The sequence below is a fragment of the Pelophylax lessonae genome, assembly GCF_965119305.1.
Source record: "Pelophylax lessonae genome assembly, chromosome: 1".
NCBI lineage: Eukaryota > Metazoa > Chordata > Amphibia > Anura > Ranidae > Pelophylax > Pelophylax lessonae.
In genome coordinates this window covers 544,733,508-544,753,147 of record NC_138768.1, presented here as the reverse complement: position 1 = coordinate 544,753,147, position 19,640 = coordinate 544,733,508, and the positions used below count along the sequence as shown (strand labels likewise).

At 41.9% G+C, this 19,640-nt stretch overlaps 1 protein-coding gene across 1 annotated transcript in view; it reads right to left on the bottom strand.

Annotated features, from left to right (window-relative positions):
- FUT10 (fucosyltransferase 10) overlaps positions 1 to 1,126 on the bottom strand; it is a 48,885-nt gene extending 47,759 nt beyond the window's left edge. Inside the window, exon 1 of the mRNA XM_082243218.1 lies at positions 972 to 1,126. The gene's annotated coding sequence lies outside the window, so the exon portion shown is untranslated. The remainder of the gene's footprint in view (positions 1 to 971) is intronic.
- Between the last annotated feature and the right edge of the window lie 18,514 nt (positions 1,127 to 19,640).

Below are 19,640 nucleotides of genomic sequence, written 5' to 3'. Positions count from 1 at the left end.
CAATAAAATTTTAAAATGAACTTGTATACAGATATTCACTGTTACTAGTGCTCTACACTTTTTACTGTGATATAGGAGATTTGGGGACGCTTGATGTAAGGGGGGGTGGGGTGCTCTGGACATCCAGTCTTTCAGATACAACCGGCCCTTTGAGGACAACCATAATGCTGATGCGGCCAGCAAATAAATTGAGTTGGACACCCTTGCCCTATGGTTTTTACCCTCTCCAGTTAATTTCACATGAAATAAAATGATATATTAATCCTGTATTATAATAATAAAACATCCATAAATACAAATACCTTTTTCTTGCTGGACGTGTCAGACTTAATTTGGAAAAACCTGCTAAGCGAAGAAAGTATGAAAAGCGATCCGCCTATATGTAAATTGCAATTTTTTTGTATTTCATTTTACAAACCCCATGTGAAGAGTCATTTATGATGGACCTGTCTGGGAGAGATTCCCTGTTCAATGTAATGAACAAATAGATAAATCTGCCAACAGCAGCAAGTTAGTAATCTTTGAAAATGTACATCACAGCTTTGCACTTCAGGACAGGAAGACTCTAATTTTAGATGCCCTCTTCGTTCACTACCTAAAACCAGTAGACATGGATTTCTGCTTTCTATAGCGTGCAAGACTATGAACACAGCACGTAAGACAGAATACCGCCTGTCAATCAGTATGGGGTCTTTAGGCAGACATTAAACAGTCCATAAGCTTTTAATATACATAATAACAATGATTATATTTCTTAGAAAACAACGCTAACGTGTCATTGATTTTACACCAAGGTATACATTAGGGACTCCCATAATCCTATAAAACATCCTATAAACATAAAGGAAAATGTGAAAGCATAGATGAGCAATCAGTGCAGCAACACCTCTTTAAAAGCGAACAGGAAACACACAAAAAGAGAAAATGACACAGTGATGGAGTGACAATCTCAGACATGATGCCTCCCTTACCAACCAGGCTTTCCCCGCAGTGTTTACATTCCCTATGGTTCAGCACACTAGTCAGCTCGTTAGAAACTGGGACTGGATTATGTCTGTCCTGGGTGAGGGACTAATAAGGCTGCTGCTAGTACAGCTCCAGTCATTCACAATGGATCCAGCTCATGTCTTGTCTCATGAAAGCAGCTGGAGGTGGGGGAAGCAGACACACAAGAAATCCTGGCCTAGATTCCCTACAGCTGCCTCTCTAAGCTGAGGAATTTAATGAGCGGCCTTCATCCAGCAGGGTTTCTATTCATAAGGATGTCGACGCCACATTTTTTACATTGCCTCAGTAAATACGTGTTCTGTCTTTAAAGAGCAGTACAAAGATTCTTTAGTTTTCCCTTTTTTTAACTCCTGAATGGCGGAAAGGCAAAACAAATGCCCAAATGCAGTTTTGCAACGTTGCCATGTGTTTGTAAAACTGAAATTACTTTGTGTATCCATATGAATTATAATATTTCTTTTTTTCAGGATAAGTAGGACTTTTATTTGGTAGCAAATGTTAATAGATATCTTTTTTGTTTTGTTTTTTTTTTAATTGTCAAAAGAATACTGACCCAAAAAAGTAAAATAAAAAAAGTATATTTCTTACCATTGCCATGACCCACCACCAAAAAAACAAAACACAATCTATATTCTCCTACTCTTGATGTTCATAGTGATACCATAAAGGTGTATGATATTTTTTGTCTGTATCTGTAGTAGGGACAAGAAACAATAGTGTGCATTTCGTTTTGTTTAGCCTACCTAAAACAAACTGGCACTAAATGCAAATTTTGCTTTTTTTAGAGCCCAATTCCAGACTAAAAAATAAAATCCCTTGGCAATGGGACTGTGTCCACAATGCAAGGGTTACCAATAGTTTTTGTCTAGGGGATCTGGTACTAATCCTCCTATTAAATGTATATGTAAAGCGCTGCGTAAATTGACAGCGCTATATAAGAACCTGAAATAAATAAATAAATAATTATTATACTGGAAACAATCTATTACCCCCTCACATTTGGAAGTGATCCGCTTAGCAAACATGCAATTTTCACTGGAAAAGGCATATGCATACTCTATATTCAAAGGGGATAGTTTTCATAATGCTTGGCTTGTTTGGCTTCAAGGTCCATACTTCAAATCAGTTTAGGGTGCTTTATTTCTTTATTGGACCCATGTTTTTCCCTTGTATTGCTTCAAGGTATTAACTGATAATGTTTCTGATGTTCCTCGTTTGACAACGAAACTTTCAGCAATTGCTCAGGTTCTGTAAAAATGCTTTATTACCATGCTTTATATCCTGTTTGATATATCCGTTTATATTTCCTGTTTTGTGTATTTTTTTTTCTCTCTGTACTGTTGGAAATTCTAATGAAAACTATTGCAACTAAATAAATAATTATTATTATTTATTTCAGGTACTAATATAGTGCTGTCAATTTACGCAGCGCTTTACATATACATTGTACAGTCACCTATGACCCCTGTAAAAGACTGGTCCCTGTGGCCCTTGCACCCCCACACCCCCCGCTTCCCTTCCAGTCTACAGGCCTTGTGCAGTGCAGTGGAGTGTTAATAATGTCATCAAGCCCATAAATTTGCTCTGCAGTTGAGGACATCAGGACATAGGACAACAGACCACCACTGGATTGTGGGGGGATGCCATTTGCAGGAGCTATCCACTTTTAAAGATTTGCCTTCATTTTCGGAGTTTGATCAGAATCTCAGTGCTAGAACTGACAAATTTGAAAAGGAGATCATGAATGGCAAAAAAGAAAAGTTTCAGCGTGATAAAGTGGATTATGAAATGGACAATGTATATGTGTGGAAAAAATCGCAGCGATGGAATCGCCACCAATTTAAGAAAAGAGGGAGCTTTTCCGATCCAGAAACAAGCGTCATAGAGAGTCCCTATGGTACACCTGGCTCGGATAGCTCTCCTGATCATGCTCAACTCCCTAGATCAGGAGGTACACCGTACAATACCCCTTTTTCAAAAAACGGTCAGAGAAGGGAGAAAAAGCCCCAGAAAAAGAAAAAACCGCAAAGAAAACAAGGAGGGGAGGAAAGAAGCACCGGAGGCCAACGGGATCACCACTATTCATTGCGAGCTCAGAGGAAATAAAACATGAGGATGAGACAAGCAACAATGTGATTAATCTATCACAAAAGATCCTAACGGTGGGGGAATTGAGCCTTTTAACGAAAGGATTGAACTTTTGCCCTCATACACATTTCGATCCGTTTTCCACGATCTTGGATATTAATAAATTTGTCCGGAACTTGACCTTACGCAAGCATTTTCTGAAGGATGATACAGCTTTACAGGTTTCTCAGGATGTGGACAATGGTTTGGGTGTGGATCAACCTGTGACAATATTGGGGGATAATGGCCCAGAATCACCGAGATCTTTTAGAGAACATTGTGCGACCATCGATCTGGAGGACTTAATGATGGAAAATCGAGATGCTGTACAGGAGAAAGAGGATAATGTCAACAAAGTTTCATTCAAAGTACCCTCATATTTTTATCCTGTTCAGTCACGGGTACCCCAGATGGACACCTTTCAAAAACGAATCGAAGAGGACATTTTTGAACTGAAACAAACGGTTCCCAATAAGGTACAGGTGAGAAATGACAATCTGAATGTACAGGAAAGGAATGCTTTAATATCTTTGATGGAGGATGACTCTATTGTTATTAGGAATGCGGATAAAGGGGGATCGGTAGTCATATTAGACAAAGGTGAATACAAAATGGAAGCTCTCAGGCAATTGTCTGACACGGATACATATATAAGACTAAGTGGTGACCCCTTGAATAGGTTCAGAGCCATTTTGCGAGAGCTTATTGATAGAGGTGCCTCTATGGGTATCTTTACCCCTAAGGAGTCTGATAAACTGATACCGGAATATCCCATCACCCCAATTTTTCATCACCTCCCTAAGGTGCACAAGGGGGCACGCCCGGTTCGGGGGAGGCCCATTGTCGCTGGCATCGGGTCTCTCAATGAACGACTGGGAGAGTGGCTTGATGGCCAGCTTCAACCCATTGTGCACACTCTACCCAGTTACCTAAGAGATACTATGCACCTCTTAAATATCACCAGTGAGATTTGTTGGCAGCCAGATTACCAGTGGATGACTTGTGATGTAGTGAGTCTCTACTCTTCGATTCCCCACAATCTAGCTCTAGTAGCTGTACATTTTTCACTTACCCACTATACTGATCTGGCTGAGGTGGCCAAGACATACATTTTGGAGGTCTTGGAATACCTCCTTGGGCACAATTATTTCATGTTTGATGGGGTTTACTATCTCCAGAAGTGTGGGGCAGCCATGGGGGCTATTTTTTCACCCTCCCTGGCCAACCTTTACATGGGGTGGTGGGAGAGGGTCCACATTTTTGGAGATAGTAACCCCTACAGGAATCAAATTGTCATATTCTTTTGTTATATAGATGATTTGATCTTTATCACTAGACAAGGCCTTCCTTTTGACCTATTTTTGGAATATCTTAATCGCAATGATTACAATCTGGCATTTACTGGCCAATTCAATGTTGATAGGATTGATTTCCTAGATGTTACCCTTGAGCATCGACAAAATCAGGTGGTCACTAGCCTATATAGGAAACCCTCAGCTGGTAACAATTTGTTACATGCTGACTCCAGTCACCCATTTCATACTCGAAAGGGTATACCGGTAGGTCAATTCCTTCGTATCAGAAGGATATGCAGTGACTTGGACGTTTTCAATAAAGAGTCAGCACTTTTGTATAGTCGCTTTTTGGCTAGGGGTTATCCAAAATGGACCCTTGACAGGGCATACTCTATTGCCCTTAATAGGGACAGGAAAAGCCTCCTTACACCAAAGAGACATTTCAATGAATCTAAGACTTCTGGCAATAATGGCTCCATTAATCTCACCATCCCATACAGTTTGGAATTTAACAGGATCAAACAAATTATCAATAAACATATTCCCATTCTGTATGGTGATAAGGACTGTGCCAGGATCTTAGAGGGAGGAGTGAATATTGTCGCCAAGAGGGCCAAAACACTGGGAAACCAGTTATCCCCAAGTCTGTTTAGCACTACAATTAAAAATACATCAGAAACATGGTTGCATCTGAAAGGTAATTTCTGATGTGGGGCTAAGGACTGCATTACATGTCCCCATATTCTAGGGGGTGTTAACTTTCAATCCTCTATTGAGAACAAAACATACAAAATCAACAGGTTTTTTAATTGTAACACTACATACCTTATTTATCTCATTACTTGCAGAGAATGTTTTGTACAATATGTGGGTCGCACCACACGAAAACTTAAAGACAGATTTAGGGAACACCTTAGTGATGTCAGATTGAGGAAATCCACGAATGTGGCCCGACATTTTAATTCCGAACATGACGGTGATCTGTCTTTGATATCGGTCCAAGTGATCGAACGTGTGGTTGCTCCTGTAAGAGGGGGCGATGTGTTCCGCCTTCTGTGTAAGCGGGAGGTTTTCTGGATTCATAAACTCCAGACGCGCTTACCTGGTGGTTTAAACTTTGAATGGGATGTTACTCACTTTTATTCCCAGTAATGATTCATGTATCTATTCGTGGGTACATACATTTAACTATACATACAAAGAGGGCTACCTGTATCCCATACGCATACATGGTACATGTTTCTTTGATTGACCATTTTATGTCTTAGTGTTTCTTTGTTTCTTCTTTTCTCTTTTTTTTTTCTCATTTTTCCTTCCCTTTTGTCCCATTTCGGTCTCTGCATTTTTTTTTTTTTTTTTTGGAATGCATGTGTTCTTCGATATATATGCATGTTGTTCCGTTCGGCTTGCCTCCATGGCTATATATTTATGCAATGTGTGGCTGATTCCTTTATGGATATTGATTGTGCTATATGCACGGTGGATCACACATGTGCATGCTATACTCTGTGTTCAGTATGATCTAAGTCGACATGTACACGTAAGCATATATATATATATATATATATATATATATATATATATATATATATATATATATATATATATATATATTTTTTTTTTTTTTTTTAGATCGATGTGGGATATGCCTGAGACGTTACCAATGTCTTGGGTATATATCCATTTAAATGTCCCTATTTTTATATATTTATAGGGGATAATAATACCATTATGCTGATAAAGACACACAGGACAGTCACCCGGCCTGGATGGACTCCCGATAGAATTCTATTCTATGTATGTTGAAGACCTTGTCCCACGCCTACTAGCGTTGTTTGAGGATATCTTTGAGACATCTTCCCTACCCCCGTCCATGCGGGAGGCTCTGGTGGTTCTGATACCCAAGCCTGGTAAGGATCCGCAATGACCTGAGTCCTACAGGCCGATATCTCTCCTCCAGGTAGATGTTAAAATTCTAGCGAAAATATTGTCTACTCGGGTCAACAAGATTATTCTCTCATTAATACACACTGATCAATCGGGCTTTATGCCTGGCCGAAATACTTCATTCAACCTGCGAAGGCTATTCATGAATTTACAGGCCACTCATGACAATGTGGGAGCCAGGGTAGTTGTGTCCTTAGACACGGCCAAGGCCTTTGATTCTGTGGAATGGGGATTTCTATGGAGATGTTTAGAATGCTATGGCTTTGGCCCGCGGTTTGTCCGCTGGGTGCAGGTTCTGTACCAGGCCCCGGTGGCTAGGGTGCTGGCCAACGGCTGGACGTCTGATAGTTTCCCTCTGAGTAGAGGGACGCGCCAGGGCTGTCCGCTGTCACCACTATTGTATGCCCTGGTCGCCGAACCTTTGGCTATTGCTATTAGGGATCACCCGGGTATCAAAGGTCTCCGCGTTGGGCCCCTGGAGGAGAAAATCAGTATGTACGCTGACGATACGTTGCTGTTTCTCGCTGACCCGGGGCCCTCGTTGAATACTGCACTCTCCCTGATTGGTCGATATGGCCAGTTTTCTGGTCTGAAGATCAACTGGGACAAGTCCCAGATTTCACCTATTGATGATATTTCGTCATTCCCTTCTAATCCCGAGTTCCCCTTGTGCAGAGTAGATCGCATTAAATACCTGGGGGTTCAGGTCACGGTGAGGCCGACAGACTATGTGTCGGACAACTTGCTACCCCTCCTTACTATGATTAAAGCGAGGACTCAGACGTGGACTAGACTACCGCTGGGGGTAATGGGTCGAGTTAACCTGATAAAAATGGTGTTGCTTCCTAAATTGCTTTATGTGCTGTGGCATTCCCCAATTTATCTTCCGCTCCGTTATTTTCTCCAGCTGGAGTCTCTCCTCAAACCGTTTGTCTGGGAAACCTCCAGGCACAAATTGTCCTGGCGGAAGCTGAAGAACGCTACCAATCTGGGTGGTTTGGCTCTCCCTGATTTTAACTTATATTATATTGCAGCGCAGCTGTCTCATTTTTTCCATTATAATTCCTCTGACAGGGATAGATTTCTGGCACTTCTGGCACCGACTCGGACCCATGCACTCACAGACCCCCTCTCTCTTATTGTATCGGGGATTCGGGGGGCGGATCACAGGGATGGTCGGGCATCAATGCTATACCAATACAGGAGGTTGTGGGACGTTGTCTCGAGCAAACTGGCTCTCCCTGGGCTCCATGACTATACCCCGCTGTGGTACAACGTGTCCCTCCCTGAATTCCGAACTATCCCTGATGTGCATGTGTGGGTTCGACACGGTATTATCTTTCTGACTCATATCGTTGCGAATGGGGCGCTTAGGAGCTTTGAGTCCCTGGCCGCTCAATTTCACCTCCCGCGTACTATGCTCTTCCGGTACTTTCAGCTGCGGCATGCGTTCCACACGCAATTCCCTCAACCGGTGCCGGTTCTGCCCCCGGTCCCAGTACTTGAAGTGGTCAGTTGCTCGAATCCTAGTCACCTTATTTCGATATTGTACACTATGCTACACGAGCCGGCCTCCACGGTCCTTGCGTATGCACCTAAGACTAAGTGGGAGGAGGATGTGGGTCCCCTGGAGGATGACGAGTGGAGTGACGCTCTGGATGCCTGTAAATTAGTCTCCCCTAAACTATCCGACCGACTCACCCAGACTTACATCTTACATAGGGCATACCTTACCCCCCTGCTGACTGCCAAATACCGACGAGACGCCACGGACGCATGCCCTATGTGTAGCCGAGAGCGGGGTACTTTTTATCATTTGATATGGAGCTGCCCCGAAATCCAGGGTTACTGGACTCAGGTAGTTAAATTCCTTCATGACACTATGGGCTCCCCCCTCTCCCTGCTCCCCAAACCGTGCTTGTTGGGAATTTTTCCTGATACCAGTATGAATAAATTTACTACTATATTCTTGCACGAAACTTTATTCTCTGCCCGGAAATTGATAGCGCGCCGATGGATGCGTGATAGACCCCCCACGTTTCACGACTGGCTTAGGGAAGTTAATACTGCTGTGCCCTACAAGAAGCTGTTGTACACACATCGGGGTTGCCCCACAAAATTTAATAAGATATGGGACAGATGGACGCAGGCCCCGGAAACGTGTGTTTAGTCTGGGTTCCCCTCTTATGTTGTGCTGTGCAGATGGTCTGTCGACCGGCTATTGTATGCCTCGGTCTTCGTGTTTTATATTCGGACTTTGTTCCACACAGGAGACGCCTCCTTGACACACTTTTCGCACTGTACATGTTTGTGTTTTGCTTTTTTATTTTATTACGCCCTGTTTGATACTTATGTTCAGATGTATCTTGAGTTGCTCACTTCATTGACTGTGATTCACTGCATTCCTCTGTTACTGTTGTTTACGAATACTTGTACAATAAAGACTCGTTTGATTTAAAAAAAAGACACACAGGACTTCTACAGTGGGTACGGAAAGTATTCAGACCCCCTTACATTTTTCACTCTTTGTTATATTGCAGCCATTTGCTAAAATCATTTAAGTTCATTCTTCTTCCTCATGAATGTACATATAGCACCCCATACTGACAGAAAAACACAGAATTGTTGACATTGTTGCAGATTTATTAAAAAAGAAAAACTGAAATATCACATGGTCCTAAGTATTCAGACCCTTTGCTGTGACACTCATATATTTAACTCAGGTGCTTTCCATTTCTTCTGATCATCCTTGAGATGGTTCTACACCTTCATTTGAGTCCAGCTGTGTTTGATTATACTGATTGGACTTGATTAGGAAAGCCACACACCTGTCTATATAAGACCTTCCAGATCACAATGCATGTCAGAGCAAATGAGAATCATGAGGTCAAAGGAACTGCCTGAAGAGCTCAGAGACAGAATTGTGGCAAGGCACAGATCTGGCCAAGGTTACAAAAAGATTTCTGCTGCACTTAAGGTTCCTAAGAGCACAGTGGCCTCCATAATCCTCAAATGGAAGACGTTTGGGACGACCAGAACCCTTCCTAGAGCTGGCCGTCCGGCCAAACTGAGCTATCGGGGGAGAAGAGCCTTGGTGAGAGAGGTAAAGAAGAACCCAAAGATCACTGTGGCTGAGCTCCAGAGATGCAGTCAGGAGATGGGAGAAAGTTGTAGAAAGTCAACCATCACTGCAGCCCTCCACCAGTCGGGGCTTTATGGCAGAGTGGCCCGACGGAAGCCTCTCCTCAGTGTAAGACACATGAAAGCCCGCATGGAGTTTGCTAAAAAACACCTGAAGGACTCCAAGATGGTGAGAAATAAGATTCTCTGGTCTGATGAGACCAAAATAGAACTTTTTGGCCTTAATTCTAAGCGGTATGTGTGGAGAAAACCAGGCACTGCTCATCACCTGTCCAATACAGTCCCAACAGTGAAGCATGGTGGTGGCAGCATCATGCTGTGGGGGTGTTTTTCAGCTGCAGGGATAGGACGACTGGTTGCAATCGAGGGAAAGATGAATGCGGCCAAGTACAGGGATATCCTGGACAAAAACCTTCTCCAGAGTGCTCTGGACCTCAGACTTGGCCGAAGGTTTACCTTCCAACAAGACAATGACCCTAAGCACACAGCTAAAATAACGAAGGAGTGGCTTCACAACAACTCCGTGACTGTTCTTGAATGGCCCAGCCAGAGCCCTGACTTAAACCCAATTGAGCATCTCTGGAGAGACCTAAAAATGGCTGTCCACCAACGTTTACCATCCAACCTGACAGAACTGGAGAGGATCTGCAAGGAGGAATGGCAGAGGATCCCCAAATCCAGGTGTGAAAGACTTGTTGCATCTTTCCCAAAAAGACTCCTGGCTGTATTAGATCAAAAGGGGACTTCTACTAAATACTGAGCAAAGGGTCTGAATACTTAGGACCATGTGATATTTCAGTTTTTCTTTTTTAATAAATCTGCAACAATGTCAACAATTCTGTGTTTTTCTGTCAGTATGGGGTGCTATGTGTACATTCATGAGGAAGAAGAATGAACTTAAATGATTTTAGCAAATTTCTGCAATATAACAAAGAGTGAAAAATTTAAGGGGGTCTGAATACTTTCCGTACCCACTGTATGTTTATGCATTTATGTATTTATTATTATTTTTATGGTAATGTTTAGTGTTCTTACATATCTCATTGGTTATTTTTATATTCTTTCGATTGGGTGGATTGCCCTATGTATGTGAACACAGTTGCAGATATACCACTCAATGGATGGGGTTATACGTTTTTGGGGGTTGTGCTCATACCTATTACATATGTGTACAATTCCCCCCCCCCCCCATTTATCTATTTGTTTCATATGCTATATGGATGTGATGTATGTGTTTGTGGTTACACATTTATTATTTTTATGTGTACCACTTATATATTTACACATATATGCTCTTCATGACTATATTATACACCATTTCTTTTTATACCATAGTTCCATCTGGGTATGAACACATCTATATGCTTCCGTTTTACTGTTTTCTTTTTCTTTGTCTTTCTTTTTTCTTTTTCTTGTTTTTTTCTTCCCCCCCCCCCCCCTTTCTTTTTTTTTCCCTTCGTTTTTTTCCCTTCGTTTTTCTTTTTGCTTTTCTCCCTTTACTTTGTTTTTGTTCGTTTTTTGGCTTCTACCAGCTGTCTTTTTATATTATCACTACTGTTTTTTCCTTATTTTTATTGAAAGCTTTTTCGCATATGCATTTATAGATTTTTTTTGCTATGCGTTTTTGGACAAAAGGTGAAGCAAAAACAAACATACAATTCCTGCTGGGCTGTTTGTGTGCCCTTAATTGGGATTTAGTATCTGCAGCTGTGTGGGCTCAATCAAGCACATTCTGGGAGGTACATGTTATTTGAAATGCCTTTTCCTCTATATATAGCAGTGTCTTGTATTGTACAGCATGGTTACGACTAAGCGGAAGACTCCGTGAAACGCGTCAACCGCCGTGCTCCCCTTTTCCCCCCCATGTCTCCGACTGTTTTGGTTTCATCTTGGATGATTTTATCTTTTTGCCTGCAAAATAAATTTGGATTTTAACTTTTTGCATCTTCAACCGGTTCAACCGGTTGTGCGGCTTTTTGTGCTCTTCCATTGGATGCCATTTGCTGCCAGAGTGGAGGAACAGGTGAGTATACAATTTTCTCCTCTCCCCTGTCTTTTACCTGACTTTTGATCCTGACCATGTCCCTAGCCTTGGCACTGATATACACTATATTATCAAAAGTATTGGGACACCGTCCTTTACATGCACATGAGCTTTAATGGCATCCCAGTCTTAATCCGTAGGGTTCGGTACTGAGTTGGCCCACCCTTTGCAGCTATAACAGCTTCAACTCTTCTGGGAAGGCTGTCCACAAGGTATAGGAGTGTGTCTGTGGGAATGTTTGACCATTCTACCAGAAGCGCATTTGTGAGGTTAGGCACTGATGTTGGACGAGAAGGCCTGGCTTGCAGTCTCCGATCTAATTCTCCCCAAAGGTATTCTATCGGGTTGAAGTCAGGACTCTGTGAAAGACAGTCAAGTTTCTCCACCCCAAACTCGCTCATCCATGTCTTTATGGACCTTGCTTTGTGAGCTGGTGCGCAGTCAAGAGGAAGGGGCCATCCCCAAACTGTTAAGTTTAAGAGTTCCCCTCACTGGAACTAAGGGGCCAAGCCCAACCCCTGAAAAACAACCCCACACCATAATCCCCCCTAATTTCTACTGTCACTGGATATGGATTTTCTTTTCTTAAAGGCAGATGTCACTTTATAGACTTTTAGATAATTTTTTTGGATTAATATTTTGCACTGATCTTTTCTGATTTTTTTTAAATCTAGTCACTTTATTCGAGATTATTATTGCTAGCATCACTTTATTATATGTACATAATTTTTATACATGAGTTTAAGCACATCATGATTTTTTATGTATGAAACTTTATTGGCAACGATTTAGTCTCGATTCACACTTGTGCGATGCGGGAAGGCTGCGAATTCGCAGCCTGTTCCCGCATCGCAAACACACATCTGGCAGTTCCCACTGCCATATGCGATACACAGGGGGTGTCAATTAAATGTTAACGACACCCCCAGTTTGATCGCATATCGCAGTGCGATCTGACAGTTCGCACAGGATGGGATCACACAAGTGTGAACCACTGTACGATCCGATCCTGATGCGGCTGGAAAAAAGGGTCATGTGCATGTTTGGTGCGGATACAGTGCGAATTCAGCCGTACAAAGTGTATGGCTGAATTTGCATCCGCACCTCCGATCGCCTGTAATGAAGGAGCAGTGCGCTCCGAATTACATGCGATCGCCGCACTCGCAATAATGTGAACCGGCGCTTAGGTTTATACACAGTAATTGAAAACAGGCTTATTAGACTATACACCAAATAAGCAGCGCCACACCTATCTCTTCTCATAATAAACATTGCAGACTCCACAATTGTGATAGTTTTGATAGGGGAAGCAGCTTAAACACATTCCAATAACTTTGACCATATAACATTTTCCTATTTTTCTTTATAATCCCCCCTTAAGCAAATGATTTGAACCAGTGCCGATATTTTGTACATTTAAAGATTTGCAAAATAAACACAAATTTCGACACAAATCTGTTACTGAACATGTTAGGGTCCATGTACATGGCACGCTGGAAATGGCCGTTTAGGAGCAGTTGGGCGTTTTTTTTCAGAAGCCCCTGAACGCAGATCCATGTTATCTTATCTGTCCATGTACACATTTTCGTTTACAGTCATTTGCAGGCAGTTGCGTTCAGGGACTTTTTTTAGAATGCAATTATTTGCGTTCGAACGTGTGTTTCCTGGCGTTTCAAACGCAGAAACGCGGCCGAACGTGACCAAACGTGACTGAACGTGATGAACCTACGTTCAGCCACGTTATAAGTTTTTTTTCTTCCATTCAAAATCAATGGTTCCCTATGGGAGCCTATTGATTTGAATGGAAGTCGCACCGCAAGTCGGATCCGACTTGCGGCGCGACCTGCACTGTGAGAATCTTGAGGGGGAACTCCACGCCAAAAATGGGGAAAAAAACTGCGTGGGGGTCCCCCCCAGGTTCCAAACCAGGCCCTTCGGGTCCGGTATGGAATATGAGGGTAGCCCCACGCCGAAAAAACGGCGTGGGGTCCCCCAAAAATCCATACCAGACCCTTACCTGAGCATGCAGCCCGGCAGGCCAGGAAAGGGGAGGGGACGAGCGGCCCCACCCCCCCTGGACCACACCAGGCCACATGCCCTCAACATGGGGGGGTGTTGGTGCTTTGGGGCAGGGGGAGCTCGTCTTGTCTTCTCCTCTCCGGGGTCTTCTCTCCGGGGTCTTCTCCTCTCCGGGGTCTTCTCCTCTTTTGCTGTCCGCTCCTCTCCGGGGTCTTCTGCTCTTTTGCTGTCCCCTCTTCTGCTGTCTTCTCTTCTTTTCCTCTCCTCTCCGGTCTTCTGCTCTTTTGCTGTCGGCTCTTCTTCTTCCTCCGGTCCTCCTCTGACGACGTCTCCGGTGATTATGCCGGTCTCTGCAGCTTATTATATAGCCATTAGGGGCGTGGCCCCGATGACGTCATCGGAGGCCCCGCCCCCTCGTGTCACAGATGTCTTCAAGACATTCCCATTTATCCTACCCACATACCGCTGGAAAAACAAATTATCTAATTAGCTTTAAAAAGGAAAAGGGAGGAATAAAAAGGTGAAGCAAGGGCAATTACCACCGGAGTTGAAAGTAACTATACAGACTCCGGACTGCACACCTACACCCCGGATTTATTTTCCAATGATGTTAACTGAAGAATAGCCATCCCATTAGACCTATCTTCCAGAACCACAATTTTTTCAGAATACTTTTATTTAGAAGCTTTTTGATCAATATTCCGTTTGTCCACAGACACGCATCACAGGAAGACACACAAACGGTAATTCACCATGAACAGTGAAAATTAGCCCTGTGAATAAATCATTATGCACCGGCCGGTACTGTGTTAAATGTTTATTGTTTTATGTTGTATGTCTTGTTCCTAATGAATATACTGGTACACAAAAGAATTGAATATCTGTACGGTTATGACAAACACGAATTCTTTCATTAATAAAACTGCTATTATTTAAACTTACTTAATATTGAGTTCCTATATTTTGTTTTGACCATCTAACCGTCTATAGTTCTGAACGCTGTACAGAACACCTTTCTATATGCTTATTTAGGTTAGGTCAAACATGTATTATCTCAATACAGGGACCTCTAATAGCAATTTTTTGAACCCGAATGCTCCTTATAGTAACCTTATGCAATAGTTTGTTTTCGGATCACGAGTGATCCATTCCCTAGGAGCAAGAACCGTAAAAACAGAAAAAATATTTAGAGAACCAGTATAGCACTTGTAGAGTCATATCACTAAGTAAAGATCCATTGAAAATGGCTTATTCACTGGGCGAGGAATTTGACTCAGAAATAAGGGATGCCTTTAATAAGTACAACACCACAACACTAAGTAGACAAGAAGAAATTGAAAACAGATTCAAAGAACATAAGAAATATATAATCAAACATCTCAACAGAAAGTGGGATGTCTCTTTCCTGGAAACATACATAAAAGAGAAAATAATACCTAGAGGGCTGCGGGATAGAGTAATCCCGGCTGAACACCTCCAAAACGAACGATTTCTACCGAAATGGCAAAATTTATGTATCGACCATGGAATAGAAGTGATGAAGTTGATCGTGGAAGAAGAGAGGATTCAACTTGCAGAGCTCACAGAACAAATCACAGAGAGCATCAAAGGACTGGAACCATTTAAGGACTGTGAGGAATTTAACACACAGAATGACAATCTTAAGAAAGAGGTGGAAAAAACCCAACAAAATCTGAAGAAAACAAAGCAATCAAAATATAAAAGGGACATTGAAGACTGGGAAAATGGTCAAATATTTGACCTATCGAGAAGACGCAGAAGATATAGATCAAGAAAGAGGGGCTCAAGGTCAAGATCAAGAGAGGACCGTAACTCAAGCGATACTGATGAGGAAAGACGAAGCAAATCAGTGTCTTTTTTAGTACCGGGGGAGGAGCAAGACAGGGAAATAGAAACCCACTCAGAACACCCCAACTCCTCCCAGAACAAACCCAAACAGAGGAAGCCGGCAAAACAAAGAGGAGGCGCAAGAACCAGGAGTCAAAAGAACTAAAAGAAATAGATGCACAAGCAATACCAGAAGACGACATGAAGGTAATTAACCTATCCGACTTTAAATTAGAAGAACGTCATGTAACACTCCTACAAAGAGGCCTATCATTCTCACCCAAGGCGACAATGGATGAATTCACCATTTTCAAAGATGTAGTGCTCTTCCTACGAAAAGTATACTTACGCTCTCTTTACAGTAACCAAACAACACCAGATGAAGAAAACGAACTACAAGACGAAAACGACAAAAAAATCTTAGAAATTCTTAATGAACTACTTCAAGAGAACGAAGATAACCCCCAGGAAGACCAACAGGAGAGATTTAGGAAATCTAGCATCCGTATAAAATCCCTTAACATGCCCCAACTACATAAGAACAAATGGATAAGCGTGTTCCTCAATCAGGTCCAAATGGACTTACATAAAATAAACTGGTCATTTATAGGAGGAGACAACATATCCAAGGAAGAACGTAGGGCCATCAGGGAACTAAATGAATCAAAAAACATAGTAATAAAAAGAAGCGACAAAGGAGGCAACGTCGTATTGATGGATGCAAAGAAATATGAAAAAGAAGTCCTGAGATTACTAAACGCAACAGACACATATAGAAGACTGGAATAATCCAGTAATGGAGTAATGGAGTAATCCATTCCCCGAGTTAGTGAAAGAACTAAATGAAAGAATAAAATGGGCAAAAGAAGAAGGCCTACTCACTAAGCAAGAAGCGGAATATATAAACGTGAAGGAATACAATGTACCAGTCTTCTACATAATCCCGAAAGTGCATAAATGCCTGAAAAAACCCACCCGGGAGACCAATCGTATCAGCAATAAACGGACCCCTCGAAAAAGTAGGAAAATATCTGGATGCACTCCTCAAAGAAATGGTCACGAACCTAAAGTCTTATGTTCAAGATACGAGAGACGTCCTAGAAAAAAATCGATAAAATAAAAATAGAGGGACCAATCTTACTAGTGGAGATTGATGTCGAATCCCTGTATACCTCCATACCACATGAATGGGGAATAAAAGCCGTAGAAAGTTTCCTGGAAGAACATTATGCCAACTTTAGCCACCAAAATGAATTCCTGTCTGACCTCATCCGATTCACTTTGAACAATAACAATTTCCAGTTCCTCTCTCGTTATTACAAACAAATACAAGGTACCTCCATGGGAGCGTCATGGGCACCAGCTTACGCGTGCCTACATCTAGGCCTGTTGGAACAAGAACTGGTATACACAAATGAACTATACAAAGAAAACGCACATACCTGGCTAAGGTATATTGATGATGTACTGATGGTCTGGAAAGGAGACGTAGAGACACTACATACGTTCATCAACACCCTGAATACAAACAACCAAAACATCCGACTAACGTACATCTATGACAAATCAAAAATATCATTTCTAGACCTGTGGATCAACAACCAGAACAACAGCCTGACAACAAATACCTTCCGTAAAACAACGGCAGCAAACACCTTATTGAAGGCTGATAGCCACCACCCTCAATGGCTAAAAAACGGGATACCCACAGGCCAATTCTTAAGGATTAAACGGAACTGCTCGAGACAGGATGATTATTATCATGAAAGTAAAGAATTATATAGACGGTTCCGAGAAAGGGGATATTCCCACAGACAGTTAAGAAAGGCCAAAGAAAAAGCCAGTAAGCGGGAAAGAAAAGAACTTCTAGCAAGAAAAAATCAACACAAAAAAGACGCGATTGGAGCCACGAGAATAATTACACAATATGGAACGCAATGGGAGTCAGTACGCCAAGTTCTCAAGAAACATTGGAGCATTTTAAGCAACACACCGACTATAAAAGAGATAATAGGCGAAAGTCCAAACATGGTGGCAAAAAGAGCAAAAAACCTGAAAGACATCTTAACCAAATCGGAATTTTCAAAGGAAACAGAGGACACATGGTTAATGAAAACCCCAAGAAGCAAGGGCATGTTCTCTTGCGGGAGATGTCAAATATGTCCATACATTGACAGAACCGACACTTTCTACGATGCGACAAGAGAGAAGGAATACAAAATCCATAACCTCATAAATTGCGCTACAACTAAAGTCATTTATATGATTACGTGCCCATGTAAGAAAAATTACATAGGAAAAACAAAACGACAACTAAGAATCCGCATCGGCGAACATATGAGAGAAATAAAAGAAAAAAATCCAGACAAACCACTTCCAAGACACTACACCCAATACCATAACGGAAACCTGAGAGGAACAAAAATAAAAGGAATTTATGAACTAAAAATCTCCCCTAGACGGGGTGACTTTAACCGTATCCTCCTACAAAAGGAAAAATGGTGCATATTTAATTTAAATAGCCTGACACCAACGGGGTTAAATACAGAAATGAACCTCCAGGTATTCCTGGAAAAATAAGAGAAATAAGAAAAAGAAACGGACGCGAACTCATAAAACCACCATAAAGTGAGAAATTCCCACGCTTGAATAAGAGAAAAGAGAAATATAGTAAAAGGGGCCCTTCCTGCAAAAAAGAAAGAAAAAATCCTGAAAAACACATCATTTCACATTTAAAATACACACACATATAGTCTAATTGGATCAAAATCCAGTATGATTTACAATGTTTGTGTTGTCATTATGTTGTCCCGTGATTTAGATATGCCCAAATTTATTATCTGCTCTCAGAAATAACAAAGGACAATTTTTTGGAAGAATAGTAGGCATACACAGACAGATTTACCACAATATCGTCTGTGAAATGAAAGGTGATAATGTCCCCCAGTAAAAAGTAACTAAGAGTCAAAACTACTGACCAATAAGAGTTTATCAAAAGCTGATATACGATATATATCCATGCCCAAAACAGCTTGGGAAAGCACCCAGTGTATAAGAAGCAACCCGGTGTATGACTAAGAACACTCAGGAAATCCCAGAGCACGTAATTAAAAACTTAAACCCGATCACCTGTGGAGACATATACTTATAGGGCACAGGCATCGGGCTTACGTACGTCCAGACGAAGCTACGCCATTTAGAAGCGAAACGCGTTGACGTCATCATCACCGCCGGCACGCCCACCAGTGTCTCAGACGCGGACAACGGAGCAAGCGAGCAGAAGCAAGAGGTCGGGGATCGGCGACCGCAACAAACAGACAGCGGAGGGTAGCAAACAGGACGAGCGGCTATAGAGTGGAGGTCAGGTAAGTGAAAGACAGCACCGGAGCATATCGGAGGAAGGGGTGAAGCATCAGCCATACGGCTGACAGAGTGGGGAAAAGGCAATAGGGCTGCACAAAAGGAGTCATATCCAAGTGGCTAACATCTATCCGCCCTACCAAAACACTCTGCATAGTCCCCAATAGATATGCGGAATACCTAAACATCATCAACACCCCTGACACTCCCCTATACACCCGCATTAGAAAAAGAGGGAAACTACACATGACTATAGGACTTCAAGACATTCCCATTTATCCTACCCACATACCGCTGGAAAAACAAATTATCTAATTAGCATCAAAAAGGAAAAGGGAGGAATAAAAAGGTGAAGCAAGGGCAATTACCACCAGAGTTGAAAGTAACTATACAGACTCCGGACTGCACACCTACACCCCGGATTTATTTTCCAATGATGTTAACTGAAGAATAGCCATCCCATTAGACCTATCTTCCAGAACCACAATTTTTTCAGAATACTTTTATTTAGAAGCTTTTTGATCAATATTCCGTTTGTCCACAGACACGCATCACAGGAAGACACACAAACGGTAATTCACCATGAACAGTGAAAATTAGCCCTGTGAATAAATCATTATGCACCGGCCGGTACTGTGTTAAATGTTTATTGTTTTATGTTGTATGTCTTGTTCCTAATGAATATACTGGTACACAAAAGATTTGAATATCTGTACGGTTATGACAAACACGAATTCTTTCATTAATAAAACTGCTATTATTTAAACTTACTTAATATTGAGTCCCTATATTTTGTTTTGACCATCTAACCGTCTATAGTTCTGAACGCTGTACAGAACACCTTTCTATAT